Source organism: Gallus gallus, chromosome 4 (assembly GCF_016699485.2).
Source record: "Gallus gallus isolate bGalGal1 chromosome 4, bGalGal1.mat.broiler.GRCg7b, whole genome shotgun sequence".
NCBI lineage: Eukaryota > Metazoa > Chordata > Aves > Galliformes > Phasianidae > Gallus > Gallus gallus.
The window spans coordinates 68,086,090-68,103,383 of NC_052535.1; the positions used below are offsets into that span (position 1 = coordinate 68,086,090).

The following is a 17,294-nucleotide window of genomic DNA, read 5'->3' on the forward strand; positions in this document are numbered from 1 at the left end:
TCCATAGAGACGAGCTAAGGGAAAGCATTTATCCTCTGAACGATATTCCAGCTTTTAAGCACCATTTGGCCACGGGGCCAGTGTGGAGCCAGGCTCACAGTGCTCACAGAGCAGCAAGGACCTACGGCAGACAGCACCCCATTCACACAGGGCCTGAGCACATCAGGCAAAGCTGGGTGATGCTAACAAGGCCCACCTGCAGCCTCAGGAGTGGCAAAGTGATAAACTGGGGCCAAGGTTTACCTAGGGAGTTGAATACAAGGGGACAAGGCCAGAGACAGGACTAGAGACATGGCTACGACACAGATTTGAAGTTCATCCAGAGAAGGACCCACAGTGACCAGTATACATTCACTGAAACCTTAAGGGCTTCTGCAGAGATTAAAATGTGACCCTAAGTCAGGCTGCTGCAATCTACAGGCAAAGATCCTCTGATTCACTTTATCCATCATATGGCTATTGAAAAAAAAAAAAAAAAAATACCCCAAAACACAACACCTTTCCTCTCCCCTCACATCTTATAAGAAAACTGGAAAGGATGGCACATCCTTTGTGTCAAAGGGCAGTGCCATAATAGTCAGAAACAAAAATGGAAAAGGAAAGGATAAAAAGTCCTGGTGAAATGGAACAACTATTTCTCTCCAAATTATGACAGCAGAAATTCTATTGCAGCCTCTACTCAAGGAAACTGGTTTTCTGTTCACCCCCATCTGCTCCACACCCCCAGTATCCTCAGAGGCAACAGCTTTGCAGAAGGCAATTAGAGCTTCCATTACTGCACCAGACAGAAGAAACAGTTAAGAACAGCTACAATCAACCAAAGCATTTGAGCAAGTCTCTCCCAAAGCTAATATGATGCAACGCTAAACTTGATTGCCTTACATAGAAAATAAAGTACTTTAAGACTTCAAATGCCAGAGTGCTCTTGTAGTCACACTTCCAAGATCAAAGGTTGGCTTGAACAAAACTAAGTAGCAGAATTTCCTTTTCTCCCTTCCTGCAAAATTTATTTCTCTCCCCTCTGCTCTCCCCGAAAATTACTCTTTTCCCAAGAGAAGAATGTTTAGACCTGTCTTTCAGCACATCACTCCCACAGGAGTGGACCATCTTGCAGTGTGTAATGAGCAGTAGAACTGAAAGCCATTTTTCATTCATCCTATTTAGCTGGAAGAGGACAGTTATTTGTAGACATTTATAGAGTTTTCCTCTAAGTGTAATTCATAAATCTGTATCATTGTCCCTCTGCAATGATAAACACACCACTTGTAGATCCAGAGCATCAAATCAAGATCCATTTAAAGGCTGCCCCTGAGATACAAAACAGCAACACTACACAGGGTAGATTGCTGCTATTTTCTCCCCTGCTACTCTAGATACAGGGAGTCTTTGTTTGGAGGACACTGAGAACAGAACGAGAAAGGGAGCAGGATTGATGATGCTTACAACAATAACAAACACTGCTCTTTTCCATTACAGGAACACCTGCTGCCTCCATCAGTTCAACTCATCCATTATGCAGCACGCTTGTAGCTCCGGCTCCAGAAGCAGCAGCAGCTTCGAAGCCATGACAAACCCAGACCGAGGAGCAAGAAACAAACAAGCAACACTGTATTATCAAATAAATGAGCAACATGATTTTCTTCGCTGTTCATTGCTGTGTGAAACAAACACTAGGAGCAATTAGATTAAGCATCTGGTTCAAATACGGACAGGAATAAAAGAAACTGCCTTCAACAAAATTCATTTATTTAGCCTTGTAGCAAGTAAATTCCTGAAAAGAGAAGAAAATCCAACAACTATTTTAATTGCTGTTACTTTTATTTTTACTGCTAGTGGAAGCCATGTAAGGTCTGAAATGGATCGAAAGGAATGTAATTATTTCACTGCAATGCTTTAATAGTGGAAAAGGAGCCTATTAAAAACATGCTTAACATTTCCAACTTAAACAGTAAGAACTGAAAGTCTCAAAACATTTGCTACATTTCTGCAGTTCAAAAAAATCTCTGGAATTGGCCACAGTCCTGTCAGAAATCAGACCTGTCCCGTGAACGTTTTCATGCTTCTACTACACCACCAACCCAAAGGACCTCACTTGAGCCAGCGGGGCAGCTCCACAACTGCACTGAACGTGCAGCATTGGAAGAATCCAATACTGAAAGGTATCTTTAAATTATAAGGGCTGGAAAGCAAAGCAGTTTTCAGAATTAATTCACAATTTCCATCTGTCAAAATCGAAGGAAAAAGCATGACTGACTAAAGTTCTTTGTCACCAAGTATCTTTTCCATGCACCTCCTAACATTCATGTACAAATGGCTACCATCCCCAAATCTGAAATAAATTAAATACATATATATATATAAGGATCTTGAAACTATCTATTAATTCCTTCCTCATACAACTGCATAAAAAGGAAATTTATTCAAGTTACTTCACTAAATAATTTAATTAAATAAATTTCAGCTTTCACATGTTGTTGAAATAGCAGATGAAATCAAAGGCAAATAAATATCATCAGCAACTTTATTCCCACTAAAAGGCACAAGGGTGTGGACAACAGAATGTGGTACTCCTCAATATGCCGTACTTCCTTATGTGGAGGAATACTGCTGTTTCACAAACAGCAAAATGTGTCAGCACTGTTCCTGTATGTTCATACTGATTAAGAATTCCACCTGTCAGAATAAGAACGTCTACCTGATCTACAAGCAAAATTATAGGCAATATTCAGGAAAAAGAAAAAGGAGAAAAGGAAAAAAAAGGATAAAAAGAGAAAAAGAAATTGACACCACTACACATTTAAATAATATCAACATTCAGTGTATCAGCCAACTTTTTGTGGAGAACACTGCAAAACATTCATTGGAGAAGGCATTCACTTATAGGAAGGTGTATTTATCTCCCCTTGTTCTTTACTGTGAAAAGGTATTTGCGTGACAGCAGGAGCTCTACTGTTCGATTCATGTGCTTCTGTAGTCTGTTCAATCCCTTCTGCTTCTAAGTACACCAAGGTTACATTACAATCTAAAATAACAACCCCTGTGATGTTTTAAAAGCCAAATCTCAGGAAGAACTCAAAGGTTCTTTCTCCCTGGCTAAAATTAAAAGCTTGTTGTGTAACCCAGCTAACTCTGAAAGGTGCAAATTCTAAAACCCCCATTCTAAATGTTGTCCCCCTTTGTCAGGAGGAAGCAGTCATCTGTGGCAAGATAGTGGGAACAGCCATCTGATAACAAACTGTTACATGGAATTAAGAGCACGTGTTTAATGCTTCACATGAGAAGGGGGAAGAACGCATGAAAAAGACAATATTCCCAATTTCATCAAAATCTCCACTTCCAGAGAAAGACAAGGCTGTGAAAATACAACCAACACAGGTTTATTTGCTACAGAAGAATCAGTTCACACCTCACTGAGAAGACAGTTCCATCCGAATGGCCAATCCAGTTTCTGAATACATTTCCTAATTTTTCACTGCAAGACTATGGGCAGAAAATTTAAGTGTTTCATGGAGCTGCAGAGGCCACTGCAAAACCAATATTATTTTGCCAAGGCTGATCTGCTGGTACACCGGCAACACCACCTGACTTAGCTACACCAGTTAATCTGTCTAGAGAGCTATTTTTTTTGTCTGATACCAATCCTACCATTACTGTTTTTGTACATGACGAAAGGCACCAGGTATCTGAGCATAAGCTTGCTCTTTTTAGCCAAAATAGGAATACCAGCACACTCTGCAACCATCTGTTTTTATCATCAGCTGCAAAGAGTGGCCAAATAAGTCCAGGACATTTGTAGCCTTTTGCATACTCTGTACTCTGACTCCATGCTTTAGAGAACTGCTAGAGAATTTCTTCCCATTAGCTTGAAGTGACATTTGCTTATACTTATCACTCGTTACCCCTCATTAATAAAAGAAGTTCCCTCAAACAAACAGCAGCAGCAGGTAGAAATGTTTAATACTACAAACACTTACATGGGAGCAAAGGAATTTAATGAAACCATGTTAAAAGAGAGGAGAATAACCTTTCTGTTGCCTTGCCCAGTGGATGGCAGGGGCAATGCTGGAAAGGTGCAAATGGGAAGGAAGAGAGAGAAAGCAGTGCAGGTGCGTCTTATTGCATGGTGTTGCACCACATCAGCTTTCTGTGCATCAGTTCAGATACAGTCAGGGCAGAAACGTTCTCTGCTTCTTCAAAGTTTGACTTGGGTTAAAACAAGAGAAAACACACGAGGAGTTAGACAGAAATCCTTTTGGTGCAAGTTAACTCCTGACAGAAAAGTACAGCTCCCGAGTCCAAAAACCACAAAACCCATGTTTGTCCAAACATTCAGAATAGGGCTCAGAACATTCATTCTAGTTATTCTTTTTATGTTTTCATGAGCAAACACTGCGTAACTACACAAGGCATTTCCATCAATGCACATCTATCAGGTTAACTAAACTATGCCTGAAAAGTTAATTCTATCTTATGGATTATCTGAAGAATCATTATATAATGGAACAAAATTGGATGTCTATTACTGTGAAAAAAATGATTCACCATCAGAAAAAATAATAATATTTTGCATATTTCACATCCAAACCACAAGCCAGCAAACACTAGAATTTTCTCCAAGACTAATAGAAGTAGGTTACTTTGTGGTCTTTGGTTACTGGTCTAAAACCAGACAGATCACTTCAGAATTTGGTTTTACGTAGCATGGTTTGCAATTTGAACCAGGCAGCAAATGCAAATGAAATATTGGGCAACTGGAGCCTGGTTTTGAATAATGCTTACCGCACCCTCCACCCAGGCTGGAATTGCTGTACTGGGTTTACCTGGCAGTGTTTTAGTAGCAGGGTGCTCACTGTGAGTGGAGCCCAACAGCTGCCCCACGTCAGATCAGAGACAGTTCCAGCTGCTCCAAAAGGGACCCACTGCTGAGCAGTGCTGAGCCATGAGTGATGTGGGCAGAGATTGACTATGCAAGAATGGCATAGATGAAGCACTGACTACAGCCCACCTTCCCGTGCACCTCTTGGGGAGAGGAGGTAGAAGAGGGTGGATAAGGGGGGAAAGGTGTTTTTAGTCTTTTAGTTCTCACTGCTCTATCTGTCAGCAATACCCAGTAAATTACATTAAGCTCCCTACATTTAATCTGTTTTGCCCACAATATAATTGGTGAGCTATCTCCCTGTCCTTATCTCAACCCTTGAGCTCCATGCATTTTCTCCCCCTCTTCTCCTAAGGAGAGGGAGTGAGAGCAGTGTATTGGAGTTCAGCTTCCCCTCAGGGTGAAACCATCACAACTGGTTCTTGAACTGCTCCACAAAACCACATCCTGTTGTGATTCAGTTGTGCCATTTTCTCCCTTGTCCTCTCCAGCTTAACTCTGTACAAGAAAACAGACTAACGACATTTTTGAGAGAACCAAAGTGGCATTCTGTAGAGAAAAACTGCAGATTAATTGCCTTAATACCAGAGGTTCTCAGATTCTAATAGCATTCTTTTTGGCTCTACAGAAAATTATGTTCATTCCTGCCTTGTGCAGGAGGACAAGATGGAATGGCCCTGTCTAAAGCCAAAATTAAGAAGTGATATTGAACAGGCAAATGGAATAATAATAATAATAAAAAAGCTTGTCCCTTGCTACATCACCAACAGATGGTGATGTCTTTTGCAGAGCTCTTGAGTAGAAGCAGGCTGTTACCTCTAGATGCCCAGATCTGCTATTTGTTTTTTTTTTTTCTGCTATGATTTCTGAATATAACCTTTGCAAAGTTGAGCAAGCTGGGCAGAAGTGGTTACTACTATGAAAGGCAAGGTCTTGGAGGTGCTGGAACAGGCTGCCCACAGAGGCTGTGGATGTCCTGTCCCTGGGGGTATTGAAGGCCAAGTTGGACAGGGCCCTGAGCAATCTGATGTAGTATGTTGGCAATGTCTAGCAGTTGGCAACCCTGCCTATGGCAGGGGGGTTGGAACTCGATGATCCTCGAGGTCCCTTCCAACCCAAGCCATTCTATGATTCTATGAAAATTAATGGCCCACATGACCATGCAGCACCCAGAACTGTTGTACCTGATTTACTCTGATGAAATAAACCACAAGTGGAAAATGAGGAGTAAAAACACATGTAAACAACAGCAATCCAAGGTGATGCATCTAGGTGACCTATCACAATACTGTGTGAAGGAGATGAACCTGTAGCGTTCATTTCTGTCTACGCTTAATGTCAGCTCACACAATCCTTCATCTTCACTGACTCTTTCAACACACCTCTGGTTTGCTGTTGCCACTCATGTACCAGCTCATCTCTCAGTTTTGACAGTGTTCCTTTTGCTATTATAATCACAATAACACACTGTTTTACTCAGTTTTGTACTACGAGTAACAAAAAGTACCTGAAACAAAAAGTACAAAAAGAGTACAAAAAGAGTACAAAAAGAAACTGAGTTCCACTCAGAAGTAGAAACTAATATCTATATCCCTTTGATGCCAAAGCAATAATAACCATCCCAACATCTATTCAGATCAGTGCAAATGAAGCCACTCAGCTCTTGACTGGGACCACCTCTGCGTGAAGCAGTTCAGCTCTGTGCAGGCCATTTCTCTACTGGAGTTAGAGAAGGTGCTACTGTCTGCTGCTAGCAGCTCTCCTGCAGTGCAAGAAGGTTGAGATTTGCTGCTTCTTTAAGTGCCCTAAAATAAACAAAATCCTTTGCTCCTTCCTCTTGTAGCAAGAGGAGAGATCAGATGGGGGAAAAAATAAATCAAACAATGGTTTTCCTGATTATATTGATTTTATTATGAACAGCTGTTTTTCTCCAACTCTTTGCTCTATCTTAACTTCCTAATGGCTTTACCCACAGAAATCACTTCTGTATTTATCTATAATCTATTATATCTCTCTCTATAAAAGGCTTTAAAATCTTCCTATTATAGATTTTCAGCTAAGAGCGTCCAGCAATTCACCAGATGTGAGAATCTTTCGAGCTAACACATTTTACAGGTTCTATCAGTTTGCAAATTCACAGAGCAGCCTCACAAGGGACTCACACTTGCATGTCTCACAATCAAAACAAACAAAATCATCCCTCCTTAAAAGATATTTAGTAAACAAAACAAGGTGTGTGCTGACTGCAGGATTAGCATAAACAAATACCACTAAAATTATTTTTCCCATGCTTAAGAAGTCAGAATTCTCTCTAAATCCTCTGGAGTATGGCACAGCTTGAATACCTACTCAAAGTCACCTTAACGATGGGTGATCGGCACCTAGAAAAAGGCCTCAAAAACAGTACCTCTCAGAATTTAAAACATTATAACTTGACGTGGCTGTTGGTAATTAGCTTGGATAAAAGAAACTTTAGCAGTAAACCTGCCAGCTCTTAGGCTAACCAAACCCCATAGGGTAGGAGGGAGATGAGAAGTACCGGCACCAGCTCCCAGCAGGACTGAGAGAGGAGAGGAAGTGGAAAGGGCAATGGTTTCATAGTCCATTCCAATACTATCATCTTCATGTGCATTAGTGAAACAATTAGACTAACTATTGGAAGCTTCTGTTCCTGTTTGTGATGTGTGTGCAACTAAACAGGGTGCACATCATTGTGCAGCTGACTTGAGCCAAACTTAAACCTCATTGATATCAAAGGCTGCCACTTCTCAGCTATGCTAAATAATGATAACTACAAACATTAAATGCTATTTTTATATCCAATCAATAAAAAAAATAAAAAATCAGGAGGTAAATAAAGGAGAAAGTAGTGATAAAATCGACTGGTTCCAACATCAAGCATAACCTGCACAGAATATTGTTGAAGGAAGCTTCAAAATAAAAACAAATTTAAACTTCAAAAATGTGTCTGGAAACATTTCAGCTGCTTTTCTTTTTAGTATTTCCCATGTAACTGTTTGCGGTTTGCTTGGAATTTTTTAATATTCATTTGATTCAACAAACAGATACCAAAGCTTCATCTCAAAATTCTGCTTAAGAGTTTAATTTATTTTTGAAAAGGAGCTAATAGGCTTTAAATGTCTGACTTTTCTTCAGCAGAAAGCCCAGAGACAAAAACCAGCCAAAAGCCAGGTTTGATAAACACATACCTATGAAATTCAGATTAAAACAGTGCTTCCTGCAACTAAAACTTTTCCTGCATTTTCCTCCAAGTTTTCTTTTTGCTACCGGGACAGAGGGCAAAAATTCTGTCCTGTAAGTGCAGTTTAGGAATATCCATCTTTGCAACTTGTAATCTATACAGAGCCACAAAAAAATGCGTGAGTGCTTTGGATAGGCCATTCTCCCTCCCATTCCGTAATTACTCCTACAGCCAAGGCATGAGATAAAAGCAGCTATCTGATCCAATAGTTGGGAAATAGGGAATTCCCAGCCAGACTCCCAGCCCCAGCCAGATGTCTGCACCTGCACCCAGCAGCTCTATCAGCTGCTTTTTGCCACCCTGGCCTACTGGAGATCTGTGCCACATCACCTCCCCATGCTCCTTGCCTCTTCACAAGGGCAGCACAGCTGCAGGGAATACCTGGCAGCTACTGCCAGGCTGACTCTGAGGGTCTGCAATGAGCTCCTGCAACATCCTAAGCCCAACAGGAGGAAAAGGACAGGCACTGCTACTGAAACAATGTCTCTTGGAGCTGTGAGACTTACAGGCATCTGGGTTTATCTTCCAGCTATTTAGCTTAGGCAAAAAAGAACTTCAACATATCAAATGCATTATACAACCTCACCCCATCCTCCTCTTGGAGCACAGGCCTCATGAGGAGCAGCTGAGGGAACTGGGATTGTTCAGTCTGGAGAAGAGGAGGCTTAGGGGAGACCTTACTGGTCTCTATAACTAGCTGAAGGGAGGTGTGACGAGGTGGGGGTCGGCCTCTTCTCCCGAGTAACAGTAGATAGGACAAGAGATAATGGCCTTAAGTTGCACAAGGGGAGGTTCAGGTTGGATTTTAGGAAACATTTCTTCTCAGCAAGAGCGGTGAGGCATCAGAACAGGCTGCCCAGGTTGGTGGTGGAGTCACCATCCCTGGAGGTCTTAGAAACATGTAGATGTGGCACTGAGGGACATGGTTAGGGGGCGTGGCAGGGATGGGTTGATGAATGAACTGGGTGATCTTAGTGGTCTCTTCCAACCTTAGTAACTCTATGATACTATATGCACTTTTTGTTAAATGTTACCTTTGAGTTTACTCATTTAATCAGTATATTGTTTTATAAAACAACGCACCTCTCACCAGCCTTTAAAATCTAATTATTTTTCTAGACCAGCCTCTCACGTAATACAGTTCCTTTGCACAAATCAGGCCACCCAATTTGCAGACATACATACTTCCCTATTAGAAATGGAGGCATTTTCTTATGACAAAACAGAAACCTGCTCACAACTGTCAGATTAAGTAGGACACACACACAAAGGAATGCAAGAATCAGACTAACAGTTCTGAAAAAACAGATGCCAAACTTCCTCCCATGTACTCTTCATTAAAAATAAGCAACTTCTGGAAACTGGGTGTTTGTCCATAAATTTCCTTTAACGATACAAACAAATAGAAATCTTTCTCTACATTTGGAGCTAAGATTTATTTCTCTATATAGAATACAATGGTCATTTTGTTGTAAAAAAAAAAAGTCATGTACAGTTCAAAACAAACTGCTTTCTGTTCCCGAGGCTCCATTGGTCATGCAGGAAAAATAGGTAAATAAAAAGCATGTAATAAATAGGTAAATAAAAGCATGTAATTAATAGGTAAATAAAAAGCATGAAACACATTTGGGGCACTAATACACATTTCCTATCTGAGTTACTCTCTCTGAAGATGAATTCCACAACTCAAACCAAAAATCAAAGAGACACCAACCACCAGCTTCATGTTCTCACATTTTTCGTGTTCTCACTTTTCATATCAGCTCCTGCATTTCGCAGTAATGCTTTTCAGACTCTCATGAAGCTACAAAGAATTCAGTTCAGTAGATGTGTAGGTCAAAGTAGAGTTGACATAAGCATCATACTTACCTAGTATGCCTGAATTCAGAAAATATTCGGGTTAATCTGCTAGTCAAAGTTCAGAAAGCTGAAAACAAGAGACATACTGGTTGCTTACACGTAATTTTTTGAAGTAAAAGCCCTCCCTCCTGAGGAGTTAATTAAGTACATGAGTATAAGCATTTCCATCTCCACTGAGATAAAAAATACTGTTTTATCTTGCATTATTCCAGTGTGTCCATTTGCCTCATTTAGATGTTCTGCTGAAAAAACTGATAGTCTGGAAGGCCCTCAGAAGCCAAGGCACTTCTTAGCACCCTTCTTCAATGTTGAACAAGACATTTCAAACTCAAAATATCTGAAGTTTAGGTTAAATAAAACTGTATAGTAATATTTCAACATTAGCTATTACCAGGTGGCAGTTATTCTTCCCATAGTAAATCTGATGGAAAGCCCTCCAATTTCTTTATTTTTAAATGATTTTTTAATTTGATTACTGCAAATTTTTCTGTAGTTCTGCTCAGCACTCTTAGGGATCTAGCTCTGATATATTTTTATACTTCAATTTTTCATCTCTCTAAGAAAACTATGTAAGCAAATGCATACTGATGCACAATATTCTGAAATTTTTACACTCAGTATTGCTCTGTTCACTACAGAAGCCATGAGAGCCCCTTCTCTGAAGTAGATCATGAGAACACACATCTAGCACAGACCAGTGAAGACCACAGTTCCTTCTGTGCCTAGCAGCAAATAAATCAGTGAACAGCCTCCTCCTGAAACAACAGGCATGGATTTATCATCAATTCTCATTATTAAGAATTGACTGCTATTCCATTTGAAGATCTCACACTGAAAAAATGCTTTTCTTCTGAAAGAATGCCATATTAGTGCAGTATTTCATTTGCTAAATGAGTGAATGCAAAGCTAGCAGCAAGCCTCCATTCTCCAATCCATATTTCATCAAAACCATTATTAAAAAAAATGTAATATACAGAGGGGCACCAGCAGAACACTTAGGCCACTAAGCCACAGGATGGAGAACCAGGCATTTTAACTATTATGTGAAATATATAAATATTCCTTGAGCTTTGGCACAGTATGGTTAATAGATTGTGTGGTGGAACCCATCACCTACGGCTGTCCATTCATGTAACGCCATAACACAGTGTAGGTTTCAGAATGTCAGATCTCGTGCACAAGGGCTCAGTCTCGCAGGACACACCATCCTGTCCAGAATGTTTTATTTAGAAGGCAGCATTGTAAGATGTACTCTGTCACCACCAACTTGCTTATCACTCTGCAGAACAAAGCTAAAAGGATTAAGCGATTTTACCGGGATGCTGAGGTGCTTTCCTAGGAATCATCAAATGGGATTATTTATTTCCTCAACAGCAGTATAAAATGAATAAAACTATGCTAGAGGAGCATTTTCATCCTCCTGAGCCTCCTTTATTAATGAAATCAATCATTCCTAATAGCAGCTTACAATGCCAGCTGCTCTTGTCAGTGTGGTACAAGCTAGGGGTATATATGGTTTTAGAAGTCTGTGACCCTCCCTCTATCAAGCACTCTGTCATTATGCAAAGGGCATCCAGCTCTTCCCTTTGCAATGCAGACTGGGGGCGGGTGAAATGCGCTGCTCTTTTCTTGTACCTTAGCGACCTTTCTACTGGAGGAATGCTAGAATGCTAAAGAAAATCCATTGTTCTCCCATCACTCAGTCACATCATTCTCTTAGACAAAGTCATCTCCTGCCTTAGAGTCCAAAATAAACACTAATGCAGCTCAGGTAAGGGTGCCTTCTAATGCAAGTCTCTGCAAAATGACAGAACTGACTCTGAGTTAGGTGGGTTCATACTAGAACCCTGCTGATGTGTATAAAGGATAAGCTATATTTCTTGTAACAGATTTGTCGTTTGACCTGTAGCACCAACTGCCTTATTCAGTTTTCTCCAATTAGCAGAGTTATTTTCTATCCAATTAAAAGAACAGGGTACATTTAGTCTGCAGACCATTCTAACACACCAAACAAAAGTCTTTTGTGATCAGTGAGAAAATTCACAGAGAATGCATACAGCATAATCATTTTGCATTATGTGTGAAATTCCACATCATTAACCCCTTAAGAAGCAAATCTTCCACACAGCTCCTCCATAAGTAGCTTCAGACAGGTCTTTCTAATCCATGCTAGGAGCAAATTGGCTCACAGTCTAACAACAGCAGCAAAAAAGTTCTATTTGTGACAGGCAGCATCACACTCTTGGAGACAAAAGCACAGTTGCAAGGCAGTAAACACTGTTGTGGGGTTTTGTTTGTTCGTTTGTTTTACAATTTACAGTGGTTACAAGTAAATGTGATACATAAAGATAAAGATAACCTTATCTCTCAACAATCAAAAGCCAGCTGGCCAACCACTGACAAGTGTTGCCCTGTAAGGAGTGAGGGAATAAAGGCTTTGGGAGGCTGTTGCTCGTAATATTGTTTCAGAAGAAAAGATATATATATATATATATATATGTATGTAATCTAAATAGAAATGGTATGTAATCAATTTTTATACATACATAATATCTTTAACTGTCTTATATTTGAGCTACCAGCAGCCTCCTGCAGGGTTTAAGAGGCTTTGGGAGCCCTGGGCTCCCAACAGAGCACAGCTGTGCCTGGACAGCCTCAGCCACACAGCACATGGGGGTCACTGCATCATTTGCACAGCCAGGCTTCGTCAGGGCCAGCTTTCATGCTTGGCTCACCCAGGCAAGGATGTCCTACTGCAAAAGCTCAGGCAGCTACAGATATCAGCTTGCTGTGCAGGATATGGTGGCAGGAGTGGGATGAAGGGTGCAGGATGAAGCTGCAGGCAAAGAGAAGGTGAAGGATTTGGGGTGGTCCTGTGTGGAGCCAGGAGTTAGACCCCGTGATCCTTGTGAGTCCCTTCCAACTTGGGATATTTTGTGATTCTGTGATTTTCAATTACTTATCAGGGGTAGTCTGTTTCTGTTTTCCCATTAGAACTAATGTTAACAAAGTTCTAGTGAGTCTGGGGCTGAGATGTCGCCTCTTCCTACATGGAAAAGACTGCATGATAATAGCCTATACACGTGTGAGTTCTTTTTTGCAGACTCTTTCATTCCTTATCAAAAGAATCCCATGGCAATACTAGTTTCCAAGCTGTCATCTCACTATGAGAAAACACTTCTGCACATTGCTTCATTTTTGACTATCCTGTAGTTTTATAGACTTTACATGCCCTAGCTGCCTGTAGCAGCAAGAGTTTCCGTACGACACCATCCTCTCTGGTCCTGCACCCTGAGGTTTCTGTGCTGCAGTAGGTGTCTTCTTTTCCCAGAACTATTTCAAAGTATTTCAAGACTGAAAATTGAAGCTACACTTGTGGTAGGATTAAATTGTGAAGCACAGTGAAACCTCCAGTAGAGGAAGGCCCAACGGGTTAGACAAGCTAAGAATAAGATAATTCCCCCAGATGACAAGCAGTAGTTATCTCCTTGTCAAGGAGATAACTTATCAAGTTTTCTCCTTGACCAGTTAAAGACGTATATACCTTCAGTGCACTTTAAGGCCTATTTTCTAATGAATAGACCAATTTATGGATCACTTAGCATATATGAAATCACTTCCATACTTTTTGTAGAATTAGACTGCCATAGGTGCCATAGGTACCACAGCCCTTCTGGTTTTAAATACTTGAGGCTTCATCCACAGTCTAGAGGCAAGGTGAGGAGAGTATCATAGCCTCTTGAAAAATTTTACAGGAGGGTCACAAGAAAGACATAAAGCGCCTGACCAAAAGGCTGATGTAGTTAGACAACAGAAAGGCTCTGCTGCAAAGCTCCACAATCAGCTCACTCTGCAGCCACCTCGTCCCTGAGATGTCTGAGCTGACATAAGGACACAGCACTCCAGTGGCTGAAGAGCAACACCATGCAGCTCCCATTGGCTCCTGCTAGAGCACCAGTCAGCAGCAACATAGCTAGATAAACAGGGGTTCTCACTGAACATAAGATTTCTTTTGCTTTGTAATGAAAACCATCACTGGCCATGGAACCAACAGTAGTTTTAAATCCCAGGCATCAAAGAAGCCCAAGCATGGAATGCAGCCTGAGCTCTGGAATTCATGCCTCTTAAGACATATACGGAGCACAGAAATACTTCCCCCATTTCCACATGTAAGGCTTCTCATGTCTGTGTTGCAGACCTGACTAAAGCACGATCCAAAAATATTAGCTCTAAATGAAGAGGTTTTCTTTATGAGGAAGCAATAACTTTTCTTAAAAATAAAGCTTTCTCTTCCTAGTTCCTTATTCTAAGGTTCTACTAAATAAATGACAGTTCTGAGTGTTTAACATCTTCAGCCTGGTGTCTCCCAGTGCCTCCCAAATGCTGCTCGTGGACAGAAGCCAGAGACTCCATGCTCTGGGCTTTATGTTCTTCCTGATCTTCCCCTTCTCCCTCCTGAAACAGGAGCCCCTAACAGAACCAAGCTGTGCAAAGCAGCTGTGAAGCTAGGCAAGCTCAGCTGATGATAATACTCAGAGCATCAAGTTAATGACTCAAGCAACACAGGATGCAATTCCCTTCGGCGCTGCACAATCTATTAGATGCACTATGCACATCTACCCCTGCATTAAAAATAAAAGAAAGGACACCACCACACAGCCATACGAGGCTTAACAAAACACACTATGCACTGTCAGTGGATGTAAGAACCTGCTAAGCAATGGGCTGTGGACACTGGTACAGTGCACAGTTGAGTGGAAAGCAAAAGGCAAAGCTCTAGATATCTGATGCAGAGGAAGCTGGATGAGTGCCAACAGTTGTAAGGAAAGAAGGATAGGCGTGGGATGTCAGGAGACACAGTGTAAGCATATTTGTATGTAACAAGGTGGAATAGGATGAGTCAGTCTGAAAGCCTTCAAGCTTCCTGACAGAAATGTACAGAGCCAGAATCTTCTCAGCAGATGCCTATAGTAAGATGCAAAGAACAAGCCTTAGTTCCAGAATGGATTTATATAAAGGAACACAGTAAGTAGCTTGAAACTACTAGATGTATTTCTGCCATGATCTTCCTGGTGAGGCTGGCCTCCCCAGGATTTGCCCTTCACGATGACTGGCCTGATATTTGTCAATTCCAGCCAGGGTGGACCTCTCCCAGTCACCATGACCTCTCAGTGACAGAAAAGAGTCTTCCTTTCACTGTCAGTGCACTGCAGAAGGCCTTTTTGTTGCTATTCACAACACATGCATCTCAACTCCAGCTCAGTTTTGGCCTTCCCAGTTTGTTTCCTGCCTGCCCAGGTAAAGTTGCCGTATTTCTCCCAGACAGCGTGCTCACTCTTTGTTTCACCTTCCGTACACTTTGCCTGTGTTCCCTGCTCACTGGTAGCTGCCAGCCTTTCTGCACTCAGAGAACAAGAGATAGAGCTGATCGTCTCTGAAGACCAGCCAGCTCTCTCAGGTCCCTCTCTTTCAGAGCAGCCTCCTACAGGATACCCCCCACCAGTTTCCTGAACAAGCTGATGTCTGTTCTCCTGTAGCCCAAAGGAGTTTTTCTAATATGAGCCTTCTCACCATGACAATTTAAAATATCATCATTTTGTAGTTGCTGCTGCCAAAGCTGTCATCAGCCACTATATCCCAAAACCTTATTCCTCCCTGTTCACAAGCAGCAGCTCTGGCAGAACCGCTATGGGAGTCAGTTTGTCCAACACCTGTGTCAAAAATTCAGAAACAACAAGCGGTGTGGGCTGCGGCTTCTAGGAAACACTCAGTTCCATCAAATGGGAAACTACATGATTACATTTGAAAAGACCAAGTGAGCTAACAGTCTCAAAAAATTGGTGTTCTGGCATTGCTCTTCTTACACAGCACAAAGAACAACCAGTTATTTAGAACACAGAGGACCAAACCCACTGCGTTCCCAGGGCACAGCTTCAGGCACAATTTCCACAGAGGTCTGAGGTACTTTTAGCAACCATCTGCATTCTTAGGAAGCTGAAGAGCTTAGGCTAAGTGCATCAGGAATATGAACTGGTGTCAGTCTAGCTTTTCAGTATTCTTAAGAAAATGGCAAAGAAGAAATGAAAGAGGCAGTTACGGAATTTGACAACATAGTCTTTGTTTATCATTTTGAAGATCCTGGTCTCTGGCATACATGGAATTTTCAGAAGGATTTGACTGTCATGAAGGGAAACAGAGTCCAGATGTCCAAAACTCAAATAACAGAACCTGTGTGCAGTTGTTGGGGAGTCAGAGTGGAAGAAGTCTGGCATATTTATGTTCTGTATGAATTCTGAAATACAGTTGTCTGATGAGAAAACTGTATGAATGTTTGGATTTCGATCTCTGAAAAACTGGAGAACGCAAATAGGCTGCAGTAGGGCTTCACTATTGGTCAAATGGAGTTTTGTTTATTTTTAAGGCCAAGCATGGATTAAGGAAGGGTTAAATATGAAGGTCATCTTCTGTGAGCAGATTTTTTTTTTTATTTTTTTAAAAAACAAGATTTTTTTCCCCCCAGACTTTTCAAGTGACGGATTCCTCTCCTTGGACATTCATACTGATGTGGTTCAGATGGCCATGGTTCAAAGAGCTGCAAGCATTTTAGATAGTTAGCTTTGGTTTTGGCCTTCACGGACAATGCTTTCTAGTTTCTTAGGTTTTTACTCCCTGCAAAGTGATCTTATCCTTAGCTTGGAGCAGACTGTTACAAGACATACTTAATTTGGCATTTTTTAGTGAGGCTTCACGTCTGCACCTCTGCTAGTCTAGAATAAAAACCCTTCAATTCAAGAGACATTTCCCAACACTGTTTTTCAATCAGTGACTTTCCCAGGCAGCCCTAGCCATACTTAGAGCTTACGCTCCAAGAGAGCTGTATGAGAGTCAAAATAAAGGTGAGAATTGGAACTTCACACCGTACTCAGTTAGAAACAATATGACAGTAAGTAGACTCAACACACACACACACCCCTCTAAGAGGACTTCTGGAGCAGCTATGCACAGGAACAATCTCTTGTAGCATGCAGTCTTTCACTATCTCCCAAGCTACCTTCCTACTAGCAAAAGTCACTCCACACATAACATCCAACTGGAAGTTCAAAGCAGATTGCACAGATAGCAGTGAAATATACTGAGAATTTCAAGAATGCATAATCTTTACTGACACCTGGCAAAATAGTTGTTAGTACTAAGACCTATAAATCCTTGCCAAAGAGGCTTAAAAATAAATAAATAAGGAACTTTAGTCATCTGATCTGCATTTGCAAAATTGCTGTGGGAATAATGATTGTCCCT

The 17,294-nt window shown here is 41.1% G+C and overlaps 1 protein-coding gene across 19 annotated transcripts in view; it reads right to left on the bottom strand.

Moving 5' to 3' along the window:
- Positions 1–17,294, bottom strand: part of LIMCH1 (LIM and calponin homology domains 1) — a 164,889-nt gene that overhangs the window by 113,796 nt on the left and 33,799 nt on the right. For 2 of the 19 annotated variants that reach the window (XM_046940888.1, XM_046940885.1), the window contains exon 2: positions 10,008–10,065. The exons of the other annotated variants lie outside the window; for them this stretch is intronic. The gene's annotated coding sequence lies outside the window, so the exon portion shown is untranslated. The remainder of the gene's footprint in view (positions 1–10,007; positions 10,066–17,294) is intronic. 19 annotated transcript variants of the gene reach the window in all.